At 37.8% G+C, this 23,301-nt stretch overlaps 1 protein-coding gene across 1 annotated transcript in view; it reads right to left on the bottom strand.

Annotated features, from left to right (window-relative positions):
• The window catches only part of LOC121412001 (acyl-CoA-binding domain-containing protein 5A-like), a 65,297-nt gene that overhangs the window by 34,971 nt on the left and 7,025 nt on the right, over nt 1-23,301 (bottom strand). The window lies entirely within an intron of this gene.

Here is a 23,301-nt window from a genome sequence, read left to right as displayed (position 1 = left end):
TTAATAAAATAAGAGCATTTTTCGTGATCTTCACGTAGATGCCTCTTGATCAGCGTTGATATCAACTTTTGCCTAAAGAGGGCGCGCGATATTATTCACCAAGCCGGTAGGCACTTAAGAACCAAGTTTGAAAGGATACTCGTAAAATTATGTCACTCTCGCCGATGAATATTCATTAGATCGTGGTCGTGCGTGTTCAATACACTCTGAGTGCATGCATGCAGAGAGTTTGTATTGAACACGCACGACCACGATCTAATGAATATTTATCGCGAGAGTGACATAATTTTACGAGTGTCCTTTCAAACTTGGTTCTTAAGTGCCTACCGTACCTTTGTACCTACCTTTGTTTACGGTGTTGCAAGCTAGCTGCATTCTAGGCGATCAGCATTATTTTCTTGCTCGTTCAATCCACTTTCATCATCATCTTGTCAAAAGATGGCGTACTTTACCAAGAAGTATATACATGAGATGCAACCTGTTGATTTTTGGTACAATTTCCTATTTATACGCACTGACGACTTGAATTGAGAATGTTCGATACGAAAAATTGCTTTTCGATTGTTGTTTGCGTACTTTCCACCGCAGTATTAAGGACGGATCGAACGGAGTATCCTGGTTGAGACTTGGAGGTAAGCGATAAAAACAGTTTTATAAATAATTTCCAATTCATTTTTTAAACAGTTTTAAACCATTAAAAAAGAAATCATTAGTGGAGAAATACTGAAACGTTTGGCGTTTTTCATTCCCTCACATTCGTGTGATGAATGAAAATGTCAAAGTCCACTATGAAACCACATGCGTTGTGCGAGGTTAGTATTACTAACCTCGCATGTTGTGTGAGTGCCTATCGCTATTCACCGTGCTTGATAATACGTTGCTCCTCAATGCATTACTTTTCACATAAACGTTTTTGTCAAAGTTGTGACCGCCGCAATTGAGCGCTTATTTCAAATCACAAAGTCACAGAAAACTTCCCTTCCTTCGTTTGGAGATCGTTACACGGATCGCTGCGGAAGTGATACTGAAATTATCTGTCGATTTTCATTATTTTTTACTGTCAATTTGAGGAGCTTGCGTTTGCAGCACATGTGTACCAGCGTATAATACGCAATGATGTAATTGGTGATTCTCAAATTGGCTCCGAGTGTTATTGCGCAATGCTTTTGGGACCGGATCGTGGTACAAAACTTGATTCTCCAGAAAAAGATGTGGATTAAATTGGTGATTTTGAAAGTGAATTCACTCTAGCTTAGTGAAAATATGTTTTCCCGAACTGAGCCTGTATTATATAGATCTAGATCTAGTGTGGGGATATCACTCGTGTCAAGGTGAATACGTTTGATTGAGAGTGCTATGTTCCACAATCGAATGATTTTTTTTTTGTTAGGGAGCCTAGGCTAAATTACGGTCCCTTTTTCATGTCGACATTGTCGATGTCAGGATTAATTTTTAAGCGACATGGATTTTTGTTCCCGACAACAGCAGAAGTACGAGGAGAAATAAAAAAAAAAATAAAATGTTAAAAAACTCCTCGAAACAGACGGCTGCCAGCTGTCTACGTAGGTAGATGAATTTACTCCCCAGTCCCAGACACTCTAGGCGACACCGCAATACTTACCCGTGTTAAGAAACTGGGACTCCACTCACGCGCATTTGGGCCGCCCTAGCTTAGAACTAAGCTTTCTTTCCGTAAAAAAAAATTATTCTAATGATTAAATAAATATTAATTAATACATGAATACTGTTAAATCGGTACTCACCGGTTCTCTTCTTGAATTTTCTGCCAATTTCCCACGCTGCTGGCTACAATTCCGCGTTAAATTTTGTCGCCATAGAGAGCTGTTCATGCAACTTTATTTATAAATGGAGCGCCCTTTACGAGAGTTGTTAATGCCGCGGAGAAATTGTTAGGCATTTTGGCCTGTGTTCAAGGCGTAGCTGTTCTATTTTTTTATAAAATTATGTGTGAGATCGAAATCTCAGCGAGTAAACACTCTTCCATATGGAAGAGTGTATACTCGCTGTGATATGATCCCGATAGGGAGGCACAACACCCCCACCCACATGGGCGCAAACCCCAGGGCCGGGGGACATGTCCCCTCACCCAAAATAGTAGGGGGCACATTATGAAGTGTCCCCCTACTATTTTTGGTCATTTCGTTCAAAATCGAAATGTATTTTGGAAGAGACGATCTTACTTTTGGCATGCCCACTTTTTTTTGCTTGTTTGCTTGTCAAATTTCTTTTGGTCAAGATGACCTTCTTTAGAGGGTGATAAACCTTCTTTTTTTGTTTGTTTTTTGCTTGTCAAATTTTCCAGCCCCTGGTCCCCCTACCTTTGGGGAGAGATTTCCGCCCTTGCAAGTAGACATACTCTTGATATTGTTTGCGAATCTGCACGGGCGTCGATCGAGGGCTGGGGATGAGGAAAAGCGGTGAGACTAGAAAAAAAATAGAACTTAGAAGGGAAAAGGCGACAGAAAAAAAGTGAACGAAAGAAAAATTAATGGAAAATAAAAGGGAAGAGAAAATAGGGAGAAATGTGATGGGTAAAATAAATTATGGGAAAAGAGGACAGAAAAAAAGTGAACGAAAGAAAAATTAATGGAAAATAAGAGGAGAAAATAGGGAGAAATGTGATGGGTAAACAAAATTATGGGGAAAAATTCTGGACGCACTATTCATGTTTTATCATGAAAAGGATAAGTTATTTATCCGCGAGCAGACACTTTTTGATATTGTGATCTGAAACTGGATAATGATTTAAATAGAGAACAATCTGCGTATCTGAATTAACGTGTGTTTTAGATTTCGACCTAGAATTTGGGTATTCTAAGTAACTTTCTTATCATGAAAATCAATAAAGAGAGCGCAAAGCGCGAGCTAAAAATATATGATATAACAAAGGGTGAATTTAAGCTCTGTAATGCAAACACTTTGTGGGAAAATTGTGAATTGTGATGGATCACAGTTAAAAAAGAGCTGATGCATTTTATTTTTATTACTTTGAGTTTTTACATAGGACCGGAACATGCTATGAGGGCATTATGTCATAATATGAAAATGATGACCATCTTCCTATTTCTCTCGCATGGGAGCGCGAAATGTGTTAATATTATGGCCTGAAAACTGGACATTTAAAGCACTTTGTAATTATGCATAAGAGGCATTATATATCTATCAATGCGAGCAGAAATCGCGAGTCGAATTTTTTGATAAACTGTCATCAAATTAGTTTGATTTAGAATTAATATTGGGATATACATAACCGACTAATCCAAATGCTATAGCGTGCGGCGCTAGCTGATACGTTTTAACAATCTGACCTGAATAGGGAACTTTTTGAGAACTTTATGGAATACAGGAAAATAATACGTACCTGAAAATTCAAATTTTGCGAGCGCGCAGCGCAAGCAGAAAATGATAATGTTCAGACGATAACACAGACATTTTTACAGAGCACTTTTTAAAAATCAATTTGTAAATGAAACAAAATAATGAAAGTTCAATTTCCCAGCTGAAATATGTTTTGTATAATGACTTCAAAGTTTGATTTTTCAAGCTCCATATTGAGCAAGATATGCAAATACCCTAAAAGACAATAAGGCGCGAAGCGCGAGCGAAAATTTTTTATCCTAACAAATAGATTTAAAAAAAAATTATTTTCAGAGTCTTCCCCTAATGTTATTTCATTTAATCATGTTCCTCCTCTTATGTTTGCCTTTCTTCTTTTTTCCTCTCTTTTCCCTTCCTTTTCTTTTTTCCTTTCTTTTTTTCTTTCTTTTTTTGCTCCGCCAATAGGGGGCCCGGGCCCCTCGGCCCCCCAGGATCCTCCTATGTTAGCGGTTGTAGGTATAAATCGCGCTCTAACGCTCTAAAACTGTGTTCTTTATCAAAAAGCTGTCTTTCATATTCATTTTGTTCGCAAAAGAATATAAAGTTAATTTCAATCATTGTATATAGTTATCCTGTTTATGATAAAAATACTTAGAAATTGGGTTGGGTTAGGTTAGGGTTATCAAATTATCAGGGCAGAAAATATATATTTTTTTCTCATTTTGCGCGTCGAGCTGGCACTATTTGATCTGTGAGATTATGTTTTTGATGACATTCATTGTATTCACAGCAATAATTATTAAACATTGCGCACGCGCCGTGCGCCGCATGAATTATGTAGATCAGGTGAATAACTTACCGCTACACACGAGCAGTTGCTCTATATATTCTATGTAATATAATATATAGAGCAACTGCCCATTTTTAATGGTCCATAATATACCCACTTTCTTCTTTTTTGGAACGAGTATGAATTTATCTACTGATATACTGAATGTACAATAAAAGTCATTATCATGTATTTCTTGGCATTTCATTTACTTTTTTTACCATAATTATTTCACACAGCTGCTCGCATAGGCCTACGCCGTCACAAATAACAAAACAAAATCTCACTTTTTTTCTTTTTTGGTGGGGGATGGATTTTCCATACGCATACGTACAATTTTTCAAATTATTTTTTTCTGCTATTTTCATAATAAACTTTAAATGATTTCGCCTTTGCACTATTATTTTTTTAAAGACAAAATTACATCATCATCATATCATCGTCACCAACTTCATTCTCATCTTTATCACCACTACCACCATCATTATTATCATCATCATCATCACCGCCACCATCACCACCACTATCATCTTCACCAAGATAATTTTCATCATCATTATCATCATTGCCATCATCATCTTTTTTTCTTATTTTTTCTCCTTCCTGCTTTTATTCCTTCCTATTTTCCTCTTTTTAGAGGGCACACCACCACGCCCCCTTACTGGATATCCGCCTCTAACGTTTGTTGTTGTATATAAGTTGGCGGATGCCTCATGAAATGAAATAATATAAAATAAGGAAAGGGAAACTAATTAGAAAAAGGACTGAGGAGAAGAAAAAAGAAAGCCAAACAAACAAGAAAAAACAATATCAAAATTTTGTTGTAAAGTCTTCTACGTCAGTTTAATAATTATGTTTTCAATGAAATGAGAACATAAAAAATGAAACAAGTAAGATGGGCTATACATCGTAGCAAAGAAATAGAGGGAAGCTCCGAGACAATAAAAAGGGTGAGAAAAAGAAAAGACTTTGAAATACTCACAACACGAGCATAATAAAAAAATATGGAATAAGCAAGGACAAGTAGCTGAGGGACACCCCCCCTCTCTCTCTAGTTATTTATGTATCAAACTCGCATACACAAGAATTTCTTACTAATCAAAATATTGCGAGCAAAAAGCACGAGCTGACATTTTTTTAAATATTCAAAACTGATAGACACATTTTAAACAATTCATGAATCATAATAATTATACAACTAGCTTACCAATCGAATCATTCGATTGCGACAAATGATCTGAGAATTAATGCTTTTAGGAATTCATTAAATTAAAGCAAAGTATCTTAACATTAAAATAATTAAGGCGGGCGCAAGGTATCAGCTAATACACCGATAATTTTTTTTTGGACATTTGAAGTATTTTCGGTAATCATGAAAAAGATTGATATTTCATGAAAGCTCAAATCCCGAAGAGCGGAATATTTTTATTAATTGACTTTTTAAAAAAATGTTCTAAGCCCCATTTAATATTTGATTATAAGTCGATGCATTAAAAGCTGAAAAAATAAAGTATTTTGTGTTCCTCTATCATAATTGTCTTTCTCTTTAACCCTGGTTCTTTTTTTTCTGGGGGAAGCATTTTGGTTAAAAAAAGAGAGAAAAAAGATAATTGCTGGTTTGTGGACGCCCGGTGTGGACGGTGGTAGGGACACCCCCCCCCCCCCCGTAGTTACGCCAATATGGGACCAAATGATCCTAAATGTCCGAGGCGAAACTTGTGCAATCAAACGTTATTTCTGAATAAATTAAAGCTTGCGCTGTTCAACTTCAATCTCTTTCATATAAATTTGCGATGAACGCTGCGTTATGAAATATATAATTATCAACATCTGGCGAAAAGAATAACCGACCGATCACCTGACGAGAACGCGTATACGTGATCTGCATATCAGGTCCGATCGCGAGTCAGAAGTGAAGGACAACTGCCAAGAAAATCAGGAAAAAGTCGTCAAAATGTAAGTTCCCCTTCATTTCTTTCAATTTTTTGTTACTTATTCTTGCATAAATATCTCATTAAAGCTCGAGGATAGTTTTGGTGAAGGATCATAAAATCCAGTTGTATGGGTCGTGGCTATTGAATAACAAGAACTGATCATAATGCAATATGAGAGTGGCAAAATTTCTACTTCAAAATGTCTAAATTTTAAATAAACTCAGAAAATGAAGTCATTATCCTCGGCTGAATTTCACCGACATCTTACTCAATCTACCTATTCGCAATGTTCAAAAAGGTCACTTTTCACAGCGCCCACTTTCGTCCATGACTGAGCATTTGTTTTTCACGTGACCGATATCTACTTTACTGGAAAACAAAATTCTTCCGCGCATCGTCTGCTATCGCTAGGCTACACGGAGTGCATGCAATGCTTTAGTATCCAAATTTCACCGCGAGTGAGCGCGGGAGCATGGCCGGAGAAACGCCGAGCAGCCACTGTCGTAAAGTCGGTTTGTATTGAGCCAGAGGAATTGGAGGGATATCTGTTGTAGATTTACCTTCGCTATGCTAATGCCATCACTCAGACTTACATATATATATATATGTATTTATATATATATAGTGTACTTTGATATCCATAAAATAGTATCGTTGAGGTCCCTGAGAATATTTTGTAGAGATTATAAGACGACTACAATTTCTGCAATGGTTGGTCGAACAACCAAAACACAGGACACCGGATGCGATGCACAAATCGCAGCATCGCCTGACGATGTGTACGGCGGGCCGGCCGCTGACATTCACATCACACTCATTCACGCGAACACTTCTGACCGCATGTAATACGTGCCGCTGAAATCTGCATTCTCTTTCTTATCACATGTGACACACAGCCGCCTCTCGACCAAATTACTTTTTCGAGACTCTGTAAGCAGCTCTGCCATCACACATTTTTCTTCAAAGAACAATTTACATGACCGGCATCGTCATGTGATTGTAATCTCAATAAAATTCAACAAATTTCTCCTTTCTATTGCCTTATGCTTATTGCTGACAGCTCCCCGGGCAGTTCCCCCCCCCCTAAATTTGAGGTGGGGGAGCCGGAGGGGACGGTGCTCCCTAAAATTTTTGTTGATAACCTTTTTTTGCTTGTCAATTTTCTTTCATGCGTCCCTCCTAAATTCACGTGGGCCCCCCTGAAACGTTTTGTGTCCCCCCTAAAATTTAGGTTGATGAACTTTTTTTTTGCTTGTCAAAAATTTTTGGTGATCCACTCCTAAAACTTAGGTTGACAACCATTTTTTTTTTTGGGGGGGGCTGTCAATTTTTTTACCTGTGCCCATCCCAAAATTTCAGCTGGACCTCCCCTAAATTGTTTGGCTTCCGCCGCCAAGGTGTATTTCCATCTAAATATGTAAAGCATTTTAAAGAAACAACATTTCAACTAATGTAAAGAAAAAATGCACATTTTCGAAATGGCAATTATTGGGTCCTTGATCCGTAAACAACAAGAGACATCCTTTTTTTTATCATTATCTTATAAAGTGCTTTGCAGATTTTCGCCTGTATCTTTTGCTGATAAATCTATATGATCTTGGCCCAGGGCCGGCGCTAAGACTCAAACGTAATATTTTCACCTGCAGCCTACCCCCCCCCCCCCCGACCAGCAAATCGATACTTTTCTTTTGGGAGGGGGGTGCAAAGTTCCAATGCATATCTAACTGTATCACAATCCTGATCGTAAAGAATTCCATTACGAAAATATGTAAAGGTCACGATGGAGAAATAGGCTTTATGTATTACATATATACATCTCTTCTATTTTAGCATCTGACGTGGCGTACCTAGGATTTTCCAAGGAGGGGGGGGGGGGGCAATTTGACAAGTAAAAAATAAAAAAAAACGTCTTCAACTAAAATTAAAGGATTTCGTACAGGAAGAAAATTTGACAAGGATATAAAATCCAAGTACAAGTGCGAGCTCTAAGCGCGAGCTTGTTTGTTTTTTTCAGACTGGGGTGGCGGAATTACTGGGAGAGTGGAGCACTTGCCACCCTTTCCACTGAAAAAAAACATATAATTTTTTCAAATTGAAATGTGCCTTACAAAATTAATGCCCCGTTTGAAGTAAAACAAAATACATTTTAGGCTAGAAAATGACAAATTCTGGGCTGGCGCTTCGCGCTCGCACCGATTTTTGTTCGTGCAAGAATCATCCTGTTCATGGTTACATTTCGTGATAATTATTGATATTCTGATGTGAAACTGGATAATTTAAGTGCAGGCTATCGCGCATGTTTAAGATTTAGACCTAGAATTTGAACATTTGAATACATTTGTTTAATGGAACATTATGGAATACAAGTATACAATATGAACTTGGCAAATCAAAGAATGTGACCACGCAGCGTTAGCTTAAAATGCTGATATGTATAGACCATAAAATTGATATTTTACAGAGCACTTAAATTTGTAAATGAAAAAAATGAAAGCTCGTTGTCCGAGCTAAAATATGTTTTGTATATTGACTTGCTCCATATCAGCCTATTGAGCAAGATATTAATCTATTCGAACAGGCAATTCTTGCGCCAAGCGCAAGTAAAACTTTTATATGGTAACATGAAAGATTTGCAAGTCTCCTCACATAATTACATTCACTCGTCTTCCTCCTCTTATTTTCCTCTTCTGTCTTTCTTCTTTTCCCTTTTTGTTTTTCTTTCTCCCTTTTTTTGCTCTGTCAATTTTTTTCAGGGGGGGGGGGCACGTGCCCCCAGGCCCCCTCCCCGTAGCTACACCACTTCGGGTCAGCGGTCACTTCGCCCCTGGATTCGCCAATGCCCAATTTTGAATTATCCTGCATGTCTTCATTACAGAACATTTTCAGTTTATTTAATCCCATTCAATATCAAATCTATCAATAATTGTCAATATACATGAACCTCTATGAAGGGGCTAGTTTTAGCGGCTTGTATTTCCGCTCAGAGTTTTAGAAAGATGCAAATTGGTCGCATCCCCTGCCATTATTTTGGACAGCGTAGGAGAACCCCTTTTCTTATCAATCATGGCAATGATTCTGGTGAATTAAGTTACCAAAGAACGATCGGTCAGAATAATTTATGTAATTATTCGTATAGGTTTTTTAGCTTATAGAATAGGAAGGAGAAAACAATATCATTTTGGATATTGAAACAAGGGGTAGATATAAGTTTTTTACAAAAGAGGGGATGCAGGTGGCAATTTTCGTAGATTTAGCTATATCGTGCGGGACTCTCTGGAGAAGCATGTATACTCAAGAAACTGGCCTTGGTAAAAAAAAAAACCCGGGAATAGATAAAAAAACAAATAAATAAATGAATGAATGAAAAAAATAAATGTAAGCCTATGTCTTCTATGAGCAACTGTAAAAATATACGGGGTGCGTCTCTGCCTGGATCCGCCAAAGATGATATGCCATGAGTGTCGATCGGTGGGGGGGGGATGGAGATGGGGAAATATACCCCAAAAGAATTCAGGTGGGGATGGCTTGTAAAATCGCACCCCCCCCCATTATATTGAGGGCATCGAAAAAACAGTATATCTCCAGAAAAAAAAATCGATCTTATAAAAATACATGAAATCAATAAAAAAATGTTAACACAGAAATACACAAAAGAAAGAAAAACAAAATTTGTTTTCCAATTCAGTTATACTTTTTTTCTGAAGTTGACAAGTCTGTTTTGAAATAGTTACACATTTATCTGTAATGATAAGTGAACTTGCCGATATCTTAGGGTAATTTCATGAGCCATGGATAAATGCAAATGTTTAGGCCCTCTCTCCATTCGATGGTGCAAAAGTAAAATTGTATTAACAACAAAAGCATTTTATATATGTTATCTGAATTCATAGGCGAATCTATAGGGGCGAGGGGAACGATTCCCCCGCTCCTATTTGCGGAGCAAAAGAAGAAAACGGGGAAAAGTTAAAGAGAGGAGAAAAGAAAAGGAAAATAAAAGAAGGAAGACGAGTGAATAGATAAGACGATGGGAAGACTTGGCAAAAAATCTTTCATGCCACTATTTTCGATCGCGCGAAGCGCTCGTATTGCTTGTTCGATGACCCATATCTTGCTTAATAGGATGATATAGAACTAAAAATATCAAGTACTGAAGTCAATATACAGAACATATCTCAGCTCGGACATCGAGCTTGAGCTTTCAATATTGCTATATAGTGCTTGAAATAGTGCTTAAATTACCCCTTGTTCAGACCGGAAGAAGAACAAATATTTTCAGCTCACGTTTCGCACTAATGATTGAGATCGGTTAAATATTAAAATTTTTCTGCCCGCGGTTCGCGCTGGCATTATATATGTAGGAAGAAACCAAATTGCCCAGATTTCATGACTTACAAAGCATGAATTGAGAGTTCTATTTTTAAGTCAGAATTTCATCTTTTTCCGCTGCGCGAAGCGCGCTCGCATTTATCGTTTAGCTTTATATCCTGTCCTTTTCATGATTACAACAAGTTGTTAGAATTCCATTGTGCCAAAACGTCAACAAATTTCAGATGTATACCTATCCTGTTCATGATGAAAAAAAAATCAAACGCTCAGTGCTCTTTCTCACTTCATAAAAGATGACGTATGGAATATATAGGCGAGTGTAAAGTCAGAGATCTTATCATTATGAGCTACGTTTCGTTGACAAACCAAAATTACACTTTTATGTCGGTAATTTATTTTGATTATTTTTTCCTCGCTCTTTGCTTGGTCCGTATAAGAGGTTTAGGAGTAGCGATTTTGTAAGTCGTGTAGTTGAACAAAGTAATATTCAAAAAGAAAGTGTTTTTATAATGACCTATATAGTAAAAAGTATTATTTTTACATTATTTAAAATTTTGTTGCAATTTATCGATTGCAACACAACTTTTTGCTATTCTCTCATGAAAGCAGTCAGATGGACAATTCTGATAATATATTTCTCCCTTTTATAATGAGAGGTTGAAATTGCTTTTTATTATGTGAATGGTTTGTAAAAAACAACAACGAATTTATACTGCAATGAAGTCTTGAAGTCATCCTTGTTGACAACGCGATCCAGTTATTCCCTTTCCTTCAGTTCTTTCTTTCTTTATATATTTATCTATTAATCTCTATTTTCTTTCATTGCATTCTTTCTTTCTATCTCAATTTCCCCTCGTGCAGTTGTGACTTGAATGGAGCGGTCTTCCCTGCTTTGTACAAGGCCCATTCCGTTTTTTTTTTTTCAATTTACTCGCTCGCGGATTCGCCGCGGCTGCATGTGCTGGTCTATTTTCAGTTGGTATAATGCCAATTCGTCTAATTATGAACTGGTCTACTGGGGTCTACCATCATCAGTTCGTCCACTCACTGTTTTGTCTAATAACCAGTCAGGTCAAATACCCATCTAAAGTCCATATACCCCCGTATTTAGTCTAATAATTGGACTAAAGTGTGAATTGGTAGAAATGAATAAAAATAAAATGGGTATTAGACCAACTGGTTATGAAATGAATGATAAAATGGGTATGATAGACCAAAATTGTTTATGACACGATTTGGTCACTGTGATAGACGAAGATGAAATGACGATCGAAGTGGATTTGGCAACACGAATTGGCACTTTACCGCTGTGCTTTACGGTGGGTACAAAAACAATGATTAAAAGAGGCGAGCGTGACCCCCCCCCCGAAAAAAGCCCCGCACAAATGAAATAAAAGAGGAAAACCCAAAACACGAGGCCTATATTCGGGTCGCTCTTTGTAGAAAATGTAAATTCCTAAACATCATCCCTCACATTTGGAGATCATGCATATAAAAGATAACACTTTTGCGAAATAAAAGTCGTGTCATTTTTCTATCGCCAGTTATGAAACATGTCTATGTCTAATAATTGCATATCGTCATACATGTACATCGAATCCCCGGGACCCACAGTGTTTTTACTCATATAGTTAGTAGCTTATGTTAATTCCAGGACGTATGTGAAAATCATCCATCAAAATATGGAAAATATACTAAACTCAAATGACACTATTATACAGAACTTTATCGAGTTACTTTCCATTTCCACATTTGAAGCTTGGTACTATATAACCTCGATTGAATTATTTCTGCAGAGGACACGTATACATGCATGTAGTGTAGGAACATAACCGTGCATATAATGCATACATAAACCCACATACATGTGTATATATATATGGACTTTCCAGTAGACCGACGCATAATGCAAGCATTGAACTCGCATGACCTCGTCTGGACGAGCAGTATATGACCTTATTACGTAAAGTTCATCTGCTCTCGAATCAACACAATTCCCATGCATAGTACACCCATAGAGCTGTTACACATAAAAACAACTTCATGTAGTTTATGATTTTAGACACAATCCACCCAGTGATGGTTTGTTTCTAATTGTTTTAGCGAGTAAACACTCCCGTAAAAACATATCCAAATATAAATTGCCCCCGTCTTTTGGCAATTGGAGATCAGTTATTCAAATACACTCATTGTAGCATATCGTGGTTCCACTTTTTTTAAATGGGATGATGAGGGTTTGTTTATCGTTGGGGTTTAGTCGTCGATTGGCAATGAATCTAACTTCCAAGGAATAGGAAATCAAGGTGCATTAGCTATAAGACTAAGTTCAGTGAGGTACGTATCGTTCAAGTATTTTCTTTTGTTCTTCTCTGCCGTTTGGTGTCACGTTATGCATCGGAATTATCATCGAATAAATAGTGCGTATACAGAACGGGCTTAGCAAACCTGAGTGACTATAGACTGGACAACTCCTCTTTTCAGCGGACTACATTTTGTTCCCGCGTACGTAGCTCAAGCGGTGGTGCGTGTATACTGCAGAGCGCTAGCGTATAGCTGGAGGCCGAGGCAGTGCATGCAAAATAATGCATGGATTTCGGTGATAGAGGGAGGCAGCTCGCAACCTGCTTGCGGGAGATCGCGCGTCAGCTCGATAATTCTGGGATACCCGACAGGGTTAAATTACAAGGGAAATTGCAAAATTAACTATGTAAAACACCATTTCATTTCATGTCATCCACATCATGACTGTTTTAGGGCATAAGCATTCATATCATATAGAAATTAATTAGAATGGTGACAAGCAGATTTTGAGGATTTACCAAAACTATCCACCCTCTTTAAAGCAAAATTTCAACAAAAGCCTCAAATTTAGCTAGTACTTTTGTTGAAATTACAATAAATTTAGATCCACATAAATCTCTAACCCAATTTTAGCACTGATGTCGCCTATGAGGTCCATACATGTAATGTTTGGACCTCATTGGTACTAGGAGTGGTCCCAGACGCCTCCAGGTTATTAGTAAAGTATGGGTAAATACAAGCTCCTGTGTGTTGCCTGTGCAGTGAGTCCAGGGGGGCGCTTCATGAAAGGACTAGTCGGATGTTTTATCCGACAAGTCCCATTTTATCTGACAGTTACTATAGTAACAGTGCCTCTCAGCCAATGAGAGTCATGGAAAGATGTCAGATCTGACAACTTGTCGGACAAAAATGTTGATGAAACGGTCTCGTGGGCGCCGGTTCGCGGTCCGGCGCTCCCCGGGAAAGGTAAATGCTAGTTTTGGTAACGATATCAAAATGAGTTCGTACAGAATCCAATGAAATGACCACCAAAGTGTCTGTTTGTATAAATAAAACGCATGTTCCAAAGAATTCTGGAAGAAATTGTGTAATTGCTGAGAAATCAGCAAATAAGCACAGGAATCGGGTAGGGCGTCGGGCCCGACGCCCTAAGCAATAATTATACATTGTCCCACGTGCGCTTATCTGTGTTGGGGATCTTCGGTGTGAACATTTTTCAGCGTAGATTTCAAGATTTCACAAAGTTTAGTTAATGTAACTGTACCAGATCTAGATCCTCGATGATATACTGACAATTAAGCCTTGTTTTACAGACTTTCTCATGAAATCAGTGTTTACTGCAACTACTGGAATTTCTCTTTAAGCAAAATGATAAATGTGGAGCCTCGTTTTTCACACGCCAATTCATCCAGTATATTTTAATAGCAAGAAACAGTAAATAAATCGATTTAATCCACATGATCACGCAAAATGTCAGCGGCAGAAAATCTTACCATTTTTTGGAAGCTTTTTGATGACAGATACTGCAGCATCGAATTTTTCTCCAACGGACGCCATTGTTGCTCGGGTGTCAACAAACAGAATTGCAATGGCAGCGGAGTGCCAGCGACGACAACCCCCAATCACGTAGCTCGGTACGCTTCCTGTGTAGTCCCATCCCTCCCTCGCACGATAAGGAAGAGGGGAGGGCCTAGGATAAGGAGCATGACGCGAAGTGGGAGGGGCCGCCGGGAGCACAGAAAAAGAGGATAACCTTTGGGACAAAACTGGGCGTGGACTCGAGTTGAAATACTGAAATCTTGTAAATTTGTCACTCCGATCCAAGCCGTTAATTATTTGGTAATACGCCATTCCATTTTAAATGTTTGGTGCACTCGAACTACGAAAATGATTGAGCTTTCATTGTTGATCTAAAAGCAGAAAGGATTAAAAGCACAAAAATAAACATGATCTGAGCCGGGGATCTGGGAAGAATGATCAATATTTATTAGTCAATAAATTGAAACTACCCATAGGCGGATCCAGGGGGCGAGGCCCCCCCCCCCATTGGCGGAGCAAAAAGAAAAAGAAGGGAAAAGAGGGGAGAAAAGAAGAAAGGCATACTTAAGAGGAGGAAGAAGAGTGAATAAAATAGGATGAGGGGAAGACTTGGAAAAAATATTTTTTTTCAAATCTTTCATCGATCTTTCTCTCGCGCTCGCCTATAATTGCCTGTTAGGTGATTTACATATCTTGCTCAATATGAAACTTAAAATATCAAATTTTGAAGTCAATACACAAAACGTATTTCAGCTGGGAAATTGAACTTTCATTATTTTGTTTGATTTACAAATTGATTTTTTAAAAGTGCTCTGTAAAAAATTCTTGTTTTATGGTCTGAATAATAACATTTTCTGCTTGCGCTGCGCGCTCGCAAAATTTGATTTGTCAGGTACCTATTATTTTCCTGTATTCCATAAAATTATCAAAATATCCCTATTCAGGTCAGATTGTCAAAATGTATCAGCTATAGCGCTGCATGCTCGTATTCTGATTAGTGAGTTATGTATATCTCAATATTGATTCTAAAACAAACTACTTAAAATCACCATCATCATTTGATGACAACTTTATTAACAATTTCGGCTCGCGATTTCCGCTCGAATTGATAGATAATAACTCATGCATCTTATGCATAATTACAAAAGTGCTTTAAATGTTCAGTTTTCAGGCCTTAATATTGACAGATTTCGCGCTCTCGTGCTTAGGAAGAGAAATAGGAAGATAGTCATCATTTTCATATGATGACATAATGTCCTTATTATAGAATGTCCCGGTCCTACGCAAAATTCAAAGTAATGATTATAAAAAAATACCAGCTCTTTTTTAACTGTGATCCATATCCACCTCACAATTTCCCCCACAAAGTGCTTGCAATACAGAGCTTAAATTGACCCTTTTTTAGATCGGAATATCATATATATTTACCTCGCGCTTTGCGCTCGCTTTATTGATTTTCATGATAAGAAAGGTATGTAGGATACCCAAATTCTAGGTCGAAATCTGAAACACACGTTTATTCAGATACGCAGCTTGCTCTCTATTCAAATCATTGCAGTTTCAGATCACATTATCAAATATTATCTTCTCGCGCTCTCGCGCTTTCCAATAACTTATCCTTTTCATGATTTGCAAAACATGAATAGAGTGTGCGGAATTGTTCCGCTCGCGCTTGCATCAATAATGTTTAGTTTATATACTTCTCATTTCCACGATTACAAAAGCGCTTAAAATTTCCATTATTCAGGTAGAAATGTCAAAATTTTTCAGCTCGAATGTTGAACGTCTTCATGGCTAAGTGCAAACAGTCCATAACAGGTACGTTTTCGATCAGTTCAAAACATATTTTAAAAATTTCTGCTCGCGCTCTGCGCTCGCATTGTTAATGTAAGGAAGATCCTCACTAATTCATTTCATGATTTACAAAACTTGAATAGAGTGTCTCGTTCAGTAGGTCTAAATCCCGAATTTTTTTTCTCACGCTTCGCGCTTGCATCAATCAGTGGCGTAGACAGGTCCTTAGACCTGGGGGGGATGATCCCTAGCTGGGTCATATATATATATATATATATATATATATTTAATTAACATATAAATATCAGGGGCGGATCCAGGATTTTGAAATAGGGGGTGCGCCAGCGGCGAGGGAGCGAAGCGACCGAGCGGGGGGAGGGTGTGGGAGGGGGGATACCCCCCTCCCACGGCAAGGACTTTTTCAAAAAATCATGTCCAAAAGTCGTATTTTGAGAGCACCTTTAGAAGAAAAATGCACACTTAAATCACTGTAACTTCATGACTAAAAGACACATACTGACTCATTTAGGAGCTGGTTTCCAGTCACACACCGTATAAGCGGTCATTCAAAACATACATTTGGCAAAGGCTCTTCACTTGCTTGCACGAAAGTATTTCTATTCTCCCCCCAACCCCCCCCCCCCCCCCCCCCCCGTCACATAAAATCTTCGCTCCTTACGCTGACATATAGCTGCCTATACACAGCAAACGCGGAGTGGGGTCGACTGGTGATTGAGAATATACAATTTTGCTCCTTGATAATTCGTTGGAATGATTGCTTCGGCGAAACTTAGTTGGGGGCAGGGGCGGATCCAGCCTTCGCCAATAGGGGGGCCCGGAATTTTTTTTCAGCCATATTTTCCCCGATCGGCCACTCGAATATGATATTTGCCGGGATTTTTGGTATCTTTAAAGGGGTAGTCATATTAGTCACTTCTTAGCTTTATTCTTATGAATAAACATAAATATATAATACCATAATCATTATTTATATAATGCGAGCGCGAAGCGCGAGCTATTTTTTTGGGGAATCTTATTTACTTTTTTCTAAAAGTTTTGAACATTCTGGGCAATCCTGAAAAAAGATGTGTATGCAAGTGAATAATTATTACGAACGTGAAGCGCGAGCAAAAATGAACTGATGGAAAAGGTACTGTTAAGGACTTGCTTGCAATTAGCCATGAAGACGTTACATATTTTTAAAAATCAAATAATGCGAGCGCGAAGCGCGAGCTGAAATTTTTTGACATTTTTACCTAAGGAATGGAAATTCTAAGCACTTTTTGTAACTTAACAGAATAGGTATCTAACTAAACGATTAGTGCGAGCGCGAAGCGTGAGCAAAAAATTTCGTGATTTAGACCTACTGAACGAGACACTCTATTCAAGTTTTGTAAATCATGAAAAGGATGAGGAAGTGGGGATCTTCCTTACATTAATAATGCGAGCGCAGAGCGCGAGCGGAAAATTTTTATATACGTTTTGAGCTGATCGAAAACGTATTTGTTATGGACTGCTTGAACTTAGCCATGAAGACGTTACATATTTCAACATTCAAATATTGCGAGCGCGAAGCGCGAGCTGAAATTTTTGACATTTCTACCTGAATAATGGAAATTTCAAGCACTTTTTGTAATCGTGGAAAGGATGAGACAAAAACTGAGCATTATTGATGCGAGCGCGAAGCGCGAGCGGAAAAATTCTGGACACTCTATTCATGTTTTGTAAATCATGAAAAGGTTAAGCTATTGGAAATTTTCATACATTAATAATGCGAGCACAAAGCGCGAGCAGACAATTTTTTATATTGTTATCTGAAACTGGATAATTATTTAAATGGAGAACAAGGTGCGTATCTGAATAAACGTGTGTTTGAGATATCGACCTAGAATTTGGGTATTCTAAATACCTTTTTTTACCATGAAAATTAATAAAGCGAGCGCAAAGCGCGAGCTAAAAATATATAATATTCAGATCTGAAAAGGGGTCACTTTAAGCTCTGTATTGCAAGCACTTTGTGGAAAAATTGTGAGGTGAAGAAGGATCACAGTTAAAACAGAGCTGATATTTTCAATTATTATTACTTTGAGTTTTGACATAGGACCGGGATGTTCTATAAGGACATTATGTCATCATAAGAAAATGATGACTATCTTCCCATTTCTCTTCCTAAGCATGAGAGCGCAAAATCTATTAATATTATGGCTTGAAAATTGGACATTTAAGCACTTTTGTAATTATGCATAAGATGCACGAGTTTAAAATCTATCAATGCGAGCGCAAATCGCGAGCAGAAATTTATGATTAATTGTCATCAAATGGTGATTTTAAGTAGTTTGTTTTAGAATTAATATTGAGATATACATAACTCACTAATCAAAATGCAAGCGTGCAGCGCTAGCTGATACGTTTTGACAATCTGACCTAAATAGGGATATTTTGAGAACTTCATGGAATACAGGAAAATAATAGGTACCTGACAAATCAAATTTTGCGAGCGCGCAGCGCAAGCAGAAATTGTTAATATTCAGACCATAAAACATAATTTTTTACACTTTTAAAAAATCAATTTGTGAATAAAACAAAATAATGAAAGTTCAATTTCCCAGCTGAAATATGTTTTGTATATTGACTTCAGAATTTGATATTTTAAGGTCCATATTGAGCAAGATATCACCTAAAAGGCAATGCGAGCGCAAAGCGCGAGCGAAAATTTTATATCCCGACATGAAAGATTAAAAAAAAAATAATTTCCAAGTCTTAATTCCCCTTATCTTATTTTATTCACTCATCTTCCTCCTCTTATGCTTGCCTTCCTTCTTTTCTCCTCTCTTTTCCTTTTTTCATTTTTCCTTCCTTTTCCCCTTTTTTTCTTTTTTTTGCTCCGCCAATAGGGGGGGGGGGCCGGGCCCCCCCTGGATCCGCCTATGGTTGGGGCGCCCTGGATAATATGCCTCTGAATCTACCAGAAAGTGTAAAAGTTAGTTTACATTAAATACAAATATGTCTGACCTATACATTTCAGTGAAAACGTACATGACCAAGGCAGAATGATAATGCTGCGCACGTGGCGCCCGATATAGGGCTTCATCTTTGAGTGAAGAATAATCTCGGGGATAGACATCATTCGCATCGTTGACACTTTCTCTCGCGATCTGTTACTTACAATTTACATGTATTTGCCATAAAGACGGACAAACGCATGTTACAAAAAACACAAAATTTCGGGAAAAAATGATATCCAATCCAACATCTTCACACTTGTCACTGCACTGCAACTCCCGATTACAAGTGGTGCAACTTTCCAACCAATCGACTTGCGCGCCCTGGAATTCCGGAATTTACATATTGCAATACAGTATGACAGAGGTGCATTTGTGCGAACACAAAGGCCATGAGCGTAAGTTAAAATATAGTTTTGACTGTATCTAGCCCTTGAAATTGACTACATTGTACCAATCCAGTAAATATAACCATCCAAAAAAAAAAAAAAATCCGGCGAAAATAGGGGGGGGGCGCGCGCCCGGGGCGCCCCCCTCTGGATCCGCCACTGAATATAAAGAATGAAGGAGATAACGTACTCGATAAAAACAAAATATCATGGGCCAAAGCAGACGAGTTAAAGATAACAAAATAACACGATCTGCCTCATGGATTATCTCGTGTGTCTTTTAATCACTTTGCTTTCAGCAATAAACAGGGCATCCAGTAATAAACAAACTTCCTTGCACATTTTTCATGGCAGTAATCTTTTGTTTGATTAATGACAATGAGTAAAGATGATCATAAGAGAAATGTCATTTGTCGGATGTCTAGTTATCATGTTGGTCATGACAGTCCTGCTAAACATGATCTAGAATAACTAGTATTCCTTATTTTACTAGTATAGTAGTATACTCTTTTAAAAGAAGCGATATTGTTAATGATCAAACGAATGAATCAACAACTAAAGGAATAAACAAATAAACAGCCAAATAACTAAAAAAATATCAATTACAATTATAGTAATACACTGTGAAAAAAAAGAGTAAATTTACGTTGGTCATTTTTTTGTTGGGTAATATATACGTTGGTTATTGTTTTGTTGGGCATTATGTGCCCAATACTTAGGCAAATTTTTACTCTGCCGCTGCCAAAATACAGATGTCCAATTGTTGGGCTAGTAATTGCCCTGCTGAGTGGTAAATGTTGCGAAACTTTACGATCACGAGTTGCGCTTGCAGCATGCTACACACGGTCGATAAGATATGGAGGAGCTTCTAGATGACTGGGGGCTGGGGAGCCTCGCTGAATCTTTCATAGATGAGTTGCTTAAACGTTTTTTTAATTTTTTTATTTTGGACTTTACGTTAAGCATAATTTGTAAGGAATTTGTCAGAATAGGCCTACATACATGACATATATCTGACGCTGTTTTGTTTTTGCTTCACTCACTTGAGATATGCACTTGCACTTGTATGCAGCGTTATTGTGCATGCAAAGCACTTTCGGATAAGGTCTCCGGATCGACATCAAAACCCCAGTCAAGTAATGACCATTTGTTGTGTAAAGCAAATGAAAAATGCCCAACAAATAGTATTATTGATTGCAGGGAGGGATCATAATAACTCAACAACTTAGTAAAATTATGCCATTTTTCTTGGTGATTATTAAAGGCCTTGCCCAGATGTTGGGTTAATAACTTTATTAAAAAGTTGGGCAAATTAATGTCCCCCAAAATGTAGTTCAAAATATTACCCAACAGTTGGGCACATTAATGCCCCAACAACGTTGGGTAAAATATTGCCCAGTAGTTGGTAGGGTTGACTATCGGCCCAACGTTGGGCAAAATATTGGGTAAAATATTGCCCAATTTTTTCACAGTGTAGGGGTAAAATAAAAAAAGCTCAACATTATATTTCTTATCCACGTGCAGATATGCGGACACTATTAATGATAAGCACACTCTGTTTAAAATTACCATGATTACAAAGGCTTGATTGAATTAAGTATGGAAATGAAATAAACCTCACCGGGTTGTCGGAAGTAAACTGTATAGATAGTAACTTGTTATAATTTCGATTCATTTCTTATTATGTACCTTGTTATGATGATTATGATAAAAACATAGGTAAGGAAATGTAACAGTTTATAACCTTCAAACCTAGAAGACTGCGCACGTACAGAAATCACTGGTATAAGTAATTCCAAAATACATTGCGCCTCGACTTACTTCTTCTTGAAACTGGAAGACGTTTATTTTCACCCAATATAGTTATGCAAAACAGTCCTTAACAGTAAAGGATTATAATGCCCAACATGAAGGAAAAAGAGGCATACTAATGCTTCATATGGCAGTATCAGGTAACACGCTCGAAAGGAACATACTTGCTAAATTCCTATTCTCTTGAACGATTCAATAATCAGTACATGTATAAGTACAAAAGTATGAACGCTTAAGTGCTTAATGACTAGGAAATGTACTTGGTGAAACTCTGAATAACGATCCTTAAATGTATATGACGACGACAGTTGTTATTACTTAAAACTTGCAAGTTGTAAATGCATATAAGATGATTGACTCTGAATAAAAGTCCAATTTTATCATGTTTGTAATTGCTGTACGTTATGATTATTACTGCCATTATTCACGGCTAACAAAACAACAAGAACAAGTGAATTGCGATTTGTCGTGGCTTTAATGAAAATAGAGATGAATGTGCATCTTTACCAATTCTGCTTTTTGTGTACAGTGTATGAATATCATCACATATACATATACCGATAATGTCTGTAACCAACCGATACCCTTGTTTAATAAGCTCCTCGGAGAGGGGTTAAACCCCCGGCTAGAAGGCCCCCCTCGTAAGTTCTTCAATGTTTAAAATTCATGGCTGTTTTCCCACTGGTTCCCTGCTAGCCGGACCGGAATCCCAGCACAGCTATTAATTATGAGCTATCGGTGGATTACAGATGACATAAATATAGCATATAGAGATATATGAATGCCCATGACTATAGACCAGCCTGCCCGCCTTTAAGATCAGGTCAGGCTAAGATTAAACTTTAAGCATGACACAATTATTTCAGTTTAACAGCGTTCTCAAACATTTGTATGTACAAATAGGTCCCCCTCACCTAGGTAACGAGTGGGGACCTGCAACTTACATAATAACATAACATAATTGATTAAAATCCACATGCCTGCCCTGGCATGGAAAGGAAAAAAGGAGGTACTTTAATAATGCGCCTCTTACTGAAATCATGCCCCCAGAACTTCAACTGCTTGTTTTTCAACAACACACAAGGCGTCAACACTCCTCCCAAAAACGAGTAAGGGCGAAAACCCGCCTGCCCACTGGCCAAAATAGGACAGGAGGATAAAATTCCCTTACGGCCCACTTATGCACGACGATCGTTGTTAGGATTGGTGTGCGACCAGGTCAAACACCCTCGAATTTGGATTCGTGTTACGCTCTTCTATCAGCCTAGGCTCTGCCTAGATTCTGAAATTAACCATGAAAAGTATACCATCACCCTCCAACTACTTCATACACCATTCATTATAGAGTATCATATAGATTCAACAAATACAACTTCCCTGGAAAATATAAATGCAAAAGTACTTGTACCCCCCCCCCCCCCCCCCTAATCACACTTTGCCAAGATCAACTACTGCTGGTATTCAAGCCAACTATAGGTATCCAATTTTCATCCCACTGAAAATATTGAGCCCCTTAAAGGAACTTTAATAAAGGAAATTGAATTCAGAAAGAAATTTGTTTCACCAAACGAAATTCACTAATATGGCCATACTCTGGCAAAGGGAAGCAAGGTACGAAAGTATCACTCGTTGTAAATGACCAATGCGTGTTCGTCATTAACATATACATCAATGCAATTAAACTAAATAATATTTTCTTCAATATCTTTCCCCAAAACGATCATTTCTTCACAATTTCTGCCTGAACGGGCAGCACACAACAGATATTTAAAAACCATAACTCAAATCTGACTGATGCGTGAGCTGCTTCCTATACCAAAGGTGGGCAGTATTAATAATAAATACACCATGACAAAATTACCATACAAATTCACATAAGTATACCAACATACTACGCCTAAAGACCTGAACATTCGGCTGAACTTGAAGAAGCCTAAAAATTGGGACAATACTTCCGTCTAATTCCTAAGGAGTCCGATGCAGACCCGAGAAATAACTTTATCTGAAATGAAGCCTATGCAATCTTATCAAACATT

The sequence above is a fragment of the Lytechinus variegatus genome, chromosome 3 (genome assembly GCF_018143015.1).
Source record: "Lytechinus variegatus isolate NC3 chromosome 3, Lvar_3.0, whole genome shotgun sequence".
Taxonomy (NCBI): domain Eukaryota; kingdom Metazoa; phylum Echinodermata; class Echinoidea; order Temnopleuroida; family Toxopneustidae; genus Lytechinus; species Lytechinus variegatus.
This window is presented reverse-complemented; position numbering and strand designations above follow the sequence as displayed.